This window comes from Tiliqua scincoides, chromosome 3 (assembly GCF_035046505.1).
Source record: "Tiliqua scincoides isolate rTilSci1 chromosome 3, rTilSci1.hap2, whole genome shotgun sequence".
Classification (NCBI taxonomy): Eukaryota; Metazoa; Chordata; class Lepidosauria; order Squamata; family Scincidae; genus Tiliqua; species Tiliqua scincoides.
The window spans coordinates 64866961-64877610 of record NC_089823.1 but is presented as its reverse complement, the minus strand read 5'-3'; positions in this window follow the sequence as shown (position 1 = coordinate 64877610).

Below are 10650 nucleotides of genomic sequence, written 5' to 3'. Positions count from 1 at the left end.
GTAGGACATGATGGTCCTGAGCTGATCTTGGTATTGATATTTCCTGTCATGGATAAAACCCATGGAAGAACTTGGGACAAGGAAAGAAAGATCCAATCATGTAGTGAGACTAAGCTCATGCATGTAAGCTAATGTTGTTAGCCTTGACAATGTTGTTGGAAGGGCACCTTGACCACAGTAAGTTTGGGGACCTCAAGTATAAAGTAAACAGTCTCATTTTATGTACCCTGTTCCCTTCATCTCATTTCATCACACTTGCCACCCTGCCCCCAATGAACCAGGAGCCACTTTGAGCTCCGGGTTTTAGAAGCTGGTAATTTGTGGCCTAGGTCACCAGCACCAATATTTTTATCAATAAGCTTGTATTGATAATCAACATGAACCTTCTAATCCAAATGAAGGAAATACATGTCAAGAAGATAACAGATAATGGGAAGTTAATTCTTCCAGTTAATTGGAAGAATGAACATACCTTATACAAGAAAGTGTGGGCTTACTGGATTCTATTATGGAGATAAATTATTAAAGATATTACAGGAGAAAAAATGGAAAGAAAGAAAAAGAAACCCGAGGGTTAACCTGAGGGTTAAAGAAAATTGGAGGATTTTATTTAGTTAATAACTGGTTTAAATTTACTTAAAAAATAAATGTATACGAAATTGATATATACGAATTAGAATGAATTAGAAAAAATAGTGGGAAATGTTAGCGTGTGGACCAATTGTTTTATAGGTGGTTATGTTAAAGAAAAATGTTAAAGAAAAAATGTAATCAGATTAGAGAATTAGATTGGAGAATGGTAAAGAACATATTATAAGAAATTGTTGGTTTTATTATAATTTGGAAATTAGATTATTATTTGATATTAATGAGTAATTGAACTAGCTGAGATGATAAAAAGTGAATATTTAGAAAAGATATTATAGGGAATTAGGAAAAATCTATTATATTTGATATAAGAAATATATAAATGAATAGAAGAGTTAGAAGTAGATGAAAGAATTGTTTTATATGTTATATTTTGGTAATTAGATTATTTTGTTTTAATATTAATAAGTAATAGAAGTAAGTTTATGTTTGATAGAAAGTAAAAATTTAGAAAATATAGTACAGGGCATTCGGGAAAATTTAGTATATATTATATAAATAAATGGATAAACTAATAAGAGGCAGAAGTAGATGAGGATTAGGAGATATAGTATGATTAATGAGTAATGATATATGGTATTTAGCACTCCTAAATGTATGTTATATGTTTGTATGTCTGTGTGTGTTAATTCAAAATAAATAAATAAATAAATAAATAAAAGAAGATAACAGATGAGGGTGGGTGATTTCTCTAACCTTTGGAAAACAAATTGTCTAGTAAGTGGCTTCCCTCCTATCAAAGAGGGACATGTAATACACTGCTCCTGAATGCAGAGGGCTACTACTATTAGACCCTTAAACAGAAGTATATATCTAGGTAAATATACACATGATAGTGGCATTAGGATAATTATTCTAGAAGGCTGATCTGAAGAAAATGAAAAAAAAAATACCCTAAAGCTACAATCTTATGAATATTTGTGGATATCTATAACTATTTAGTCTAAAAAAGTTAAATGAAGACATAATATTAAGACAATCATATTTTCCACCTCCTATCATTTAAATACTGAAAGATGAAGTCCTTGTGGGTTATATAATTATCAAGAGGTAAACGGTGGGGAAGGGCCTTATAAATGCGGACATGGCAGAAAGTGGAAGAAATACAGTATAAGGGAAGCAGAACCTGAACTTGGCCACTCATGTTGTACATTGTAGGAACCTGAACTTTTGTTAATCATACTCTTTAAATCTTTCTCTGCCCATGGAATGAAAGGTTCTGCCCTTAACAAGCCTTAACCTGTGCAATTCCCAGGGCATCTGATTAACTTGTTTATGCTTTCCAGCCTTCTGCATTCAGATAAAACATGTTGCATAAACTATGATTAAAAAAAAAAAAAGATATTTCAATTCAAGTTTATGAAGTGCTGATTTACTACTAGGCTTGATGGTTGTCTAGTTTATGAAGAAAAAGAACAATTCCCTGTTTGATAATGCATCAATAGCCAGTCAGTGTGAGTAACCAACAACTGAACTATTTTATTTGTCATGTGGGGTGATTCATTCATTCACTGCACTTGCAATGGGAAGGACATAACACCTTTTGAGACTTGAAGGATGATTTAGGTTTTATGAACTCTCAATGGTTGCTCTAGCAAGCTATTCGTATCTTATGTTCTTTATAGATGTCTGTTTCTAGATTTAATTTGGTTCAGCCACTGCTGATTAAAGTAAAATACCAATCACAAAAAGCAGCAATTCAATATGGACAGGAAGGTAGAAAGGAGTGAGCTCCTGTAATGTGCACTGACCAGAAGCTAAACTTAAATAAGTGATTCCCACACTTTTTCAACTGGCAGCTCCTTTGACCTACTGGGTCATTGGCTGCAGCTCTCCATTAGGGCTACAATCCTATACACTGTATAGAGTGGTGGATTTTTCATGAGGATTCTGTGGTTCCCCTGCTGATGTCTGTGGCTCTCCAGGGAGCAATGGCTTACAGTTTGGGAAACATTGGCTTAAAGGGATCTGCTCTCCTGTCAACACCAGGAGCTATTTCAGTGGAATTTGCCATACAGGATAATGTAGGATGTTATGGTTATTCAAAGGGATTAAGCAAATACAAACTTTTTGAATCCACTATTTGAAACTTTTGTGTCAGTTTTATATTCACCTTATAGGTCTGCTTGATATCAAAATATTTTCTCCCAAGGTTTAATCATATCAGCATTAATGAATTAATTCCAACCCTGGAAAAGTTGCAAAATATTATATGGCAGGGGATCAATTTGAAATTTTGCAAATAAATCTGCTTGAGGAGAATCTGCATGACATTTTCTTCCAAGTTCATTTAAGTTCCAAGGAGCAAAAATACATAAATAAATAGTAATCTGTATCAGTCCTAAAGTTCCTGCTAGCAGCTAGGCATAGTGCTTCTTTCAAATATAAGCACAACTGATTTCTATAAATGATTTCATAAAAAAAATAAATATCTATTTTGTTGTCTTTTGATAAACAGATTTAGGCAATCTGAATATAATTTTTTTGCATTGGCTTTTTGCAAAAAAAAACCTTTTCACCAATTGATATTTAATGGATTTCACATTGTTTAAAAAAAAGGCTTTCACAAGGAGATTCAAATGTCATGGACTCTTCAGATGTTTGTGCTATCCTGAGAAAACTGCAATATCGTGTGCAATTTAAAAGCCAAGAGCTCCTATGTGAAATAGGCGGCATAAGCTCCTGCCTTCCCCCTTCCCCTTAGGGAACCTACTTCACATTAACATACTAACTCAATGTTTCTCAAACTGTGGGTGAGCACCCACTTCTGGTAGAAACTCCTGCAGAGCTTCCAATGAAAACAAGGGTGAGGGAAAGATCACAAACATAAGTGCCCTCAAGCCCTGAGGCTATTCAAAAATCAGATAGCTGCTAACTGCCCTGAAAAGAGCTGGGCTCCTGCAGTTTGCAAGCTTGTTTAAATATAGGGAGATGTCTGAGCGTCTTTTTACTGGTGTGTTTTTTTTTCCAAGTCTGCCAAGGACAGGTAGCAGGGGCAGGTGAAGGCTGGATCACATAACTAAGCCCCTCAAGCCTTAAAGCTGCATTAGGGCTGCCTCAATATGATAAATTAATTGAGTTTGTTTTGCAAACAAACAAATAATATTCTTGCAAATAAATAAATAAAAATATTTCTTTCTAGATCACTTTTTAAGTCTCATAGACTGTGGGTTCCAACAGAATGTCATTTTAAAAAGTGCGTCCCAATACTAAAAAATATGAGAACCATTACACTTACTCAAACATACAGACATAACACAGTCCCTCACCAAAGACTACTGAAAAAACTCCACAGTCAGGGAATTAGAGGACAGGTCCTTTCGTGGATTGAGAACTGGTTGGAGGCCAGGAAGCAGAGAGTGGGTGTCAATGGGCAATTTTCACAGTGGAGAGAGGTGAAAAGCGATGTGCCCCAAGGATCTGTCCTGGGACCGGTGCTTTTCAGCCTCTTCATAAATGACCTGGAGACAGGGTTGAGCAGTTAAGTGGCTAAGTTTGCAGACGACACCAAACTTTTCCGAGTGGTGAAGATCAGAAGTGATTGTGAGGAGCTCCAGAAGGATCTCTCCAGACTGGCAGAATGGGCAGCAAAGTGGCAGATGCGCTTCAATGTCAGCAAGTGTAAAGTCATGCACATTGGGGCAAAAAATCAAAACTTTAGATATAGGCTGATGGGTTCTGAGCTGTCTGTGACAGATCAGGAGAGAGATCTTGGGGTGGTGGTAGACAGGTCGATGAAAGTGTCGACCCAATGTGCGGCGGCAGTGAAGAAGGCCAATTCTATGCTTGGGATCATTAGGAAGGGTACTGAGAACAAAACGGCTAGTATTATAATGCCGTTGTACAAAACTATGGTAAGGCCACACCTGGAGTATTGTGTCCAGTTCTGGTCACCGCATCTCAAAAAAGACATAGTGGAAATGGAAAAGGTGCAAAAGAGAGCGACTAAGATGATTACGGGGCTGGGACACCTTCCTTATGAGGAAAGGCTACGACATTTGGGCCTTTTCAGCCTAGAAAAGAGACGCCTGAGGGGGGACATGATTGAGACATACAAAATTATGCAGGGGATGGACAGAGTGGATAGGGAGATGCTCTTTACACTCTCACATAATACCAGAACCAGGGGACATCCGCTAAAATTGAGTGTTGGGCGAGTTAGGACAGACAAAAGAAAATATTTCTTTACTCAGCGTGTGGTCGGACTGTGGAACTCCTAGCCACAGGATGTGGTGATGGCGTCTAGCCTAGACGCCTTTAAAAGGGGATTGGACAAGTTTCTGGAGGAAAAATCCATTATGGGGTACAAGCCATAATGTGTATGCGCAACCTCCTGATTTTAGAAATGGGTTATGTCAGAATGCCAGATGCAAGGGAGGGTACCAGGATGAGGTCTCTTGTTATCTGGTGTGCTCCCTGGGGCATTTGGTGGGCCGCTGTGAGATACAGGAAGCTGGACTAGATGGGCCTATGGCCTGATCCAGTGGGGCTGTTCTTATGTTCTTATGTTCTTATGTTTAACACAGGTCACAGGCCTTCCAATAATGCAGCACTTTGAACTGCAAGAATGGGGAGAGGGTCCCATCTTTGAATAAGCCAGTGTTCATTAATTAAGAGAAATGAAGCTTCAGTAGTGCAGTGTACATTTTATTTGGTTCTATTTGTTGTAATTCTTTATTTAACATGGCTAGTCACAGTGGGAAGCTTTCATTTAAAGGGTGGAGAAAAAAAACGTCCATAAACAAACAAACAAACCCTGCTACCAAGGAACCACATCCCTAAAGCCTTGTTATAGGAAAACAGCAGCTTGACTTAATTACTTACAGTACTAACAAAGAAAAACAGCTTGGATGAACTACTCTTTTCATTCCCTTTTTTCAGAGGGAGTGAGTGCTTCCATCACACTAATAAGAACATCAACAACAACAACACACTATATTTTGTTTTGATACTTTAAAATCAGCAGCTCTGAAAAAATCAAATACGAATTTTGATCAAAATGAGACAGTGCAGCATGCAATAACAGATTCTACTCAAAGGACGTTAAGTGCATCCAAAAACTGAGCCCTAAAGTACTTTCTCAAAAGTATGTGCAATGAATTCAACAGGGCTTATTCCCAAATAAATTTGTTAGGATTCTGCAGCAAATCCCATTAAAAGCAGTGGGTCTGTTCTCAGATCTCTTGGACTTCAGTGGAATTTAGGCATTAATAATTTAATTGTGATTGTATCTATAATTTGATATTTTATGTAACTGATATGCTAACTGCTTTGGGATGCAGCACCCTGAAAAATGGGATAAATCTATATAAATAAGAAACAAATAATAACATATTTTAGGGAGAAGCCATAGCCCAGTGGAAGAGCATCTGCTTTGAATGCAAAAAAAAAAGCTCAGGCTGCATCTCTTGGTAGGATAGAAAAAGATTTCTGACTAAAACCCTGGAGAGAGAGTCAGGGACTACAGTCTACATGGACCAATGACTCAGCAGAAGGCGGCTTCATAAAGTACTGATGAATTACATTATACTGGAAAGGAACATGACAAAGCAATGCAGACTATTTTGCGAGTTATTTATATCTACTGTTTTCACTTCAGCTGGTAAAACGAATACTGTTCATATACAGTATGTTATATGCTCTGTGATTTGGAAATCATTACAAAAAAATTATAATTCTGGACGGTTTCAAAATATCTGCTTTACATTTGCAAAATCAAACCAAATAACCAAACTAACAAATAAACAAAAGGTAGAAGGTGAAAGTACCTTCTACTACAAGCATTTTCACAAATCATTCCATAAATAAATATGGCAGAGGTTCCCAAACTCTCCGGGAGAGCTAGGACCTCTGTATGTTGGTGTGGAGGTGGGGAGACACTGGTGACAGGACCTCCACAATTGCACCACTCCATGTAAAAGGGCTTTTTTACCTACCAGAGCAGCACCCCCACCCTGCCTCCAGACCACCCTCCCATCACCTTCCCCAGGCCACCATGCCTCCCGGCACTAACTTGTGCTAGCCAGCACAGGGATGGGATCTGTTCCTGTGCTTGGCTGGTGTAGGCCTTCACACTGGCCCAGCTGGCTTCTGAGTAGATGCAAAGGTACCATTTGCAACATTCTGAGTTGGCCACAGGGATACCACTTTAGTATTGCGTCATCAGTCACTCCCACACAAGTCACAGGCTCCTTACCCACCACAATCACCACACTGTCAAAGAGAACAGCTTTTGCAGAGACCTAACCTTGTTACATTGCTGTTTGCATGGGGGAGGGGAGGGTTATTCACTTTTGAAACATCTACCTAGTTTTTCTCCCTAAGGATGAAAAGTGGCTTACAACAGAGTTTAAGAAGAAATTCTCAATAAAAGAACACACAGCCTACTAAAAACAGCACTAAGAGAGAGATACAGAGAGAAATAATCACTTCAAGAGTTCAGAAAATGCTCCTGGAATAATGGCATTTCAGCCTCCCTGGAAAGACAGGCAATGAGGGGACTAACCACGTTTCAAGCAGCAGGGAATTCCACAAGGTAGGTCACCAGAGAGCAAGCCCTTTCACACATCACTGAGTCGCAGAAAAGAGGATGGTATAAGATGGTCTTGAGGGGTAGGCTCGTTCATATGGGAGGAATGGCTGTGAGTAGCCCAATTCTGAGCTGCTGGGCACTCAGAGGAACAGCGGTGCTGAAATGGCTGCTGCCGCATCCTATAGCTGCTGAGCAGCTACTAGTGGCTATTTAGCTGGCGCAGAGTAAAGCAGCTCCATGTCAGGCCAGGAGGCGACGTGGGGCTCTGGAACCAGCGGAAAAGAACTCTGCTGGTACTACCCCTCCCCTCACCTTGCCTTCCCCGGAACACCTCCACCTGCCCCAACTTAACGCTCTGCCGCCCAGTGCTTGCATGGAGCTCCAGGCAATATACGACTGGCTACCGCCTGGCACTGACTCAATGTGGGTTTGCACTGAGCCAGCACTGGTGCTGGCTTGGCCGTCAGTGTCACAGGCGCACCTTACAGCATGGTTGCAACACTTGTCACCAATGCTGGGCCAGCACTGGCCTGAGAGGATCAGGATCCGAGATACTTTGGTGCTTTAGGGTTTTAAAGTAAGAACCAGCACCTTGAATGGTGCCTACAGACAAACTAGTGGCACTGTGGCTGCATCAGTGCTGGAAAGTTGGAAGGATTGGGCCCTCAGTTTGTTAGTCCTCATACAGGTCTCAAATGCCTCCAGACAATGCTCCAGGACCTCAACAGCCACACTAATATCTGGTGGAGAGATACAGCTGGGTGTCATCAGCTTACTGATGGCACCCCATTCCAAACCTCTGGATAACCTCTCCCAGTTGTTCCATGTAGGTGTTAAATAGCATGGGGGAAAGAACTGAGCACTGTGGCACCAAACACCTCTGCTGGAGGAAATTAAAAATAGTTTCCTCTTTGGGGGAGAAACAGAGTAGCTTAAGCAGCGGATCCCCCTTTTGGGTATCACCCCAGGGAACCTCCCTCACCCGACTGACTGCTAATCAATAAAAAAAGACAAAGAGGCAATGGCTTGTTAAAGTTGCAAAAAAGAAGTTATTTACTTACAGTTCCATTGAGTGTATATTTACAGCATCTGATTAGGATCAGCTAAGAGATAGCAAGGCCCTAGAGCTGCCTCGCCCTGCATGCCTTGTGCTCAAGATGGCCTGGGCATGAGAACCCTGGTGTGTCCCATCTTAACAGGTCAGTGATCAGAGGACAAGAGGAAGTGCTCAGAGGAGAAGGGAAGGATAAAGGGTTAGGGCCACACCCCACAAGGATCACAGAGAGAACAGGTAGAAAGGTCAGATTCACTGGGCCATAGCTTGACCCCTTCTGGATAGCATCCTGCCCCCTCTGGACAGCAGACGGAGTTGCACCAACTCCAACAACCTCAAGGGCCAGAGTGTCAAACAGGGATCCCCCAGCACTACCATCTGGGACCTATCTGACAAGTAAGAGTGGAAACACTGCAAAATGTGCCCCCCAAACCCTAACTCAGCCTCCTAGCCCAGAAGGACACTATGATTGATGGTACTGAAAGCCATTGAGAGGTCCAGCAGAACCAACCAGGTCACACTCCACCTGCCCAGTCCCCACAGTAGGTCATCCTCCAAGGCCAAAACACTGAATCAAATTCCTGCTTCCCTCAGCACCAAAAAAGAAACTTGAACCATAACTTAACTATAACTTTCAGGTCCTGCACGAGTGAAAAATGCCTTTGATCTTTTGACATACGCAGTAATGTAGAGTCTGCCCCCCCCCAAATGACATTCCAGCCACTGTAAGCTTGTTTATTCGCATAACACATTCAGGAAATGAAGAGATCTTGTGGGTGACAATGTATTTCATGATTTACTTAACCCATTTTTGCCCAGCTCACAGGTCCCTGTTGCATATATGCAACGTTGGACAGAAATGGCTTAACACACGTCAGAATCCTCATTAGTGCTGTAGTAACATCTGTTTGGACTTATTGGCCATGGTCTAGAATAGGACTGTCCAAACTTTTGGCAGGAGGGCCACATCATCTCTCTGACACTGTGACTAGGGGCTGGGGGGAAAAATTAATTTACATTTCAAATTTGAATAAATCTGCATAAATTAATATATTAGAGATGGAACTAATATGAATGAACGAAGGTCTTGCAATTACTCAAGGCTTATAAAAGGCCTTGCACAAAGCAAGACTGGCCTTTCCATCGCTGCTGCTGTTGCATCATAGGTGTGAAACAGCAAGCAGTGGAGGGAGCCCTCATCCCACAGCTCACGCATTAAACAGTTGCCTTCATGTTGAGAGCAGTTACTACAGGCCAGCACAGGCTCCAGCAAGTGTCTGGAGGACCAGAGGCTCATTGGAGACAGGGGGCTCCCTAAGGGCTGGGTTGGGAGTCCCCGAGGGTTGCAAGTGGCCCCCAGGCCAGGGTTTGGACACCTCTGGTCTAGAAGATTTTCATTTCTTAACGCTTCGCCCACAACTATGGTGGGCAATTTCATAGGATTAGAGGTGAGAACCAGACCATTTGTTTGACTCACCCCAGAGCAACTGACAATAACTGTCCAGTGAACTGGTTCTCTGTGAAAATCCTCATTGCATTTGGAAATCTGCCCTGGGAGAGTAGGAAAATCTACCTTTTTCACCATCCAGGGTGGGTAGCACAGGAAGGTTGACCTGTGATCAAGGAGAACTAAGAGCCCTATCCTGAACAATGTGCACAGGCCCACCACCCCACACACTGTTGTAAGGCATGCTTGCAGCAGTCAACAACAGCCCAACGATGGAGCAGGCATGGCATGAGCCCGCGCTAGGCTGGTACTGATAGGAGGCTGGTGGAATGCCACCAGTACTCTGTGGGAGTGCTGGGTGGCAGAGAAATAAGTTAGGGCAAGGAGGGAGGTGTTCCAGGGCAGGAGGAGGGAAGGCATGGGGGGAGTGGGATGGGAAGGGTGTGGGACCAGCCGAACTCAGGTCCGCCAGATCCAAAGCCCTGTATCAGGCCTCTTGGCCTGATGCAGGACTACTTTAATATGTGCTGGCTAAATAGCCTATGCAGAGTCAATTAGCCCCATTGTGGGGCTTCTTACTTTACCTGGGGGATTGAATTTCCCCTTCCTCCAAGGAAGTGTTGGGAAATGCCCATAGCTGCCCTGCATCCACAGAATGCAGTGGTGCCATGCCGCTCAGGATTGGACTGTAAGGCTATAATCCTATCCTCATTTACATGGTAGCAAGCCCCACTGACAATAGTGGGACTTACTTCTGAGTACACATGCCTAGGATTAGACTTTAATTTGGGTTAAAGAGGCTCTCAGTCTCCAACCACCTTTTAAAAAAATGTCAGCAAGATCTTTGCAGAGCAAGCCTAACTGGGATTGTGTGTGTGTGTAAGAGAAAGAGATAGAAAGGAGCTGATGTGTATGTAAGAGAGAAAGTGTGTGTGTAAAAGAGAGAGAAAGGCTGGTGTATGTAAGAGA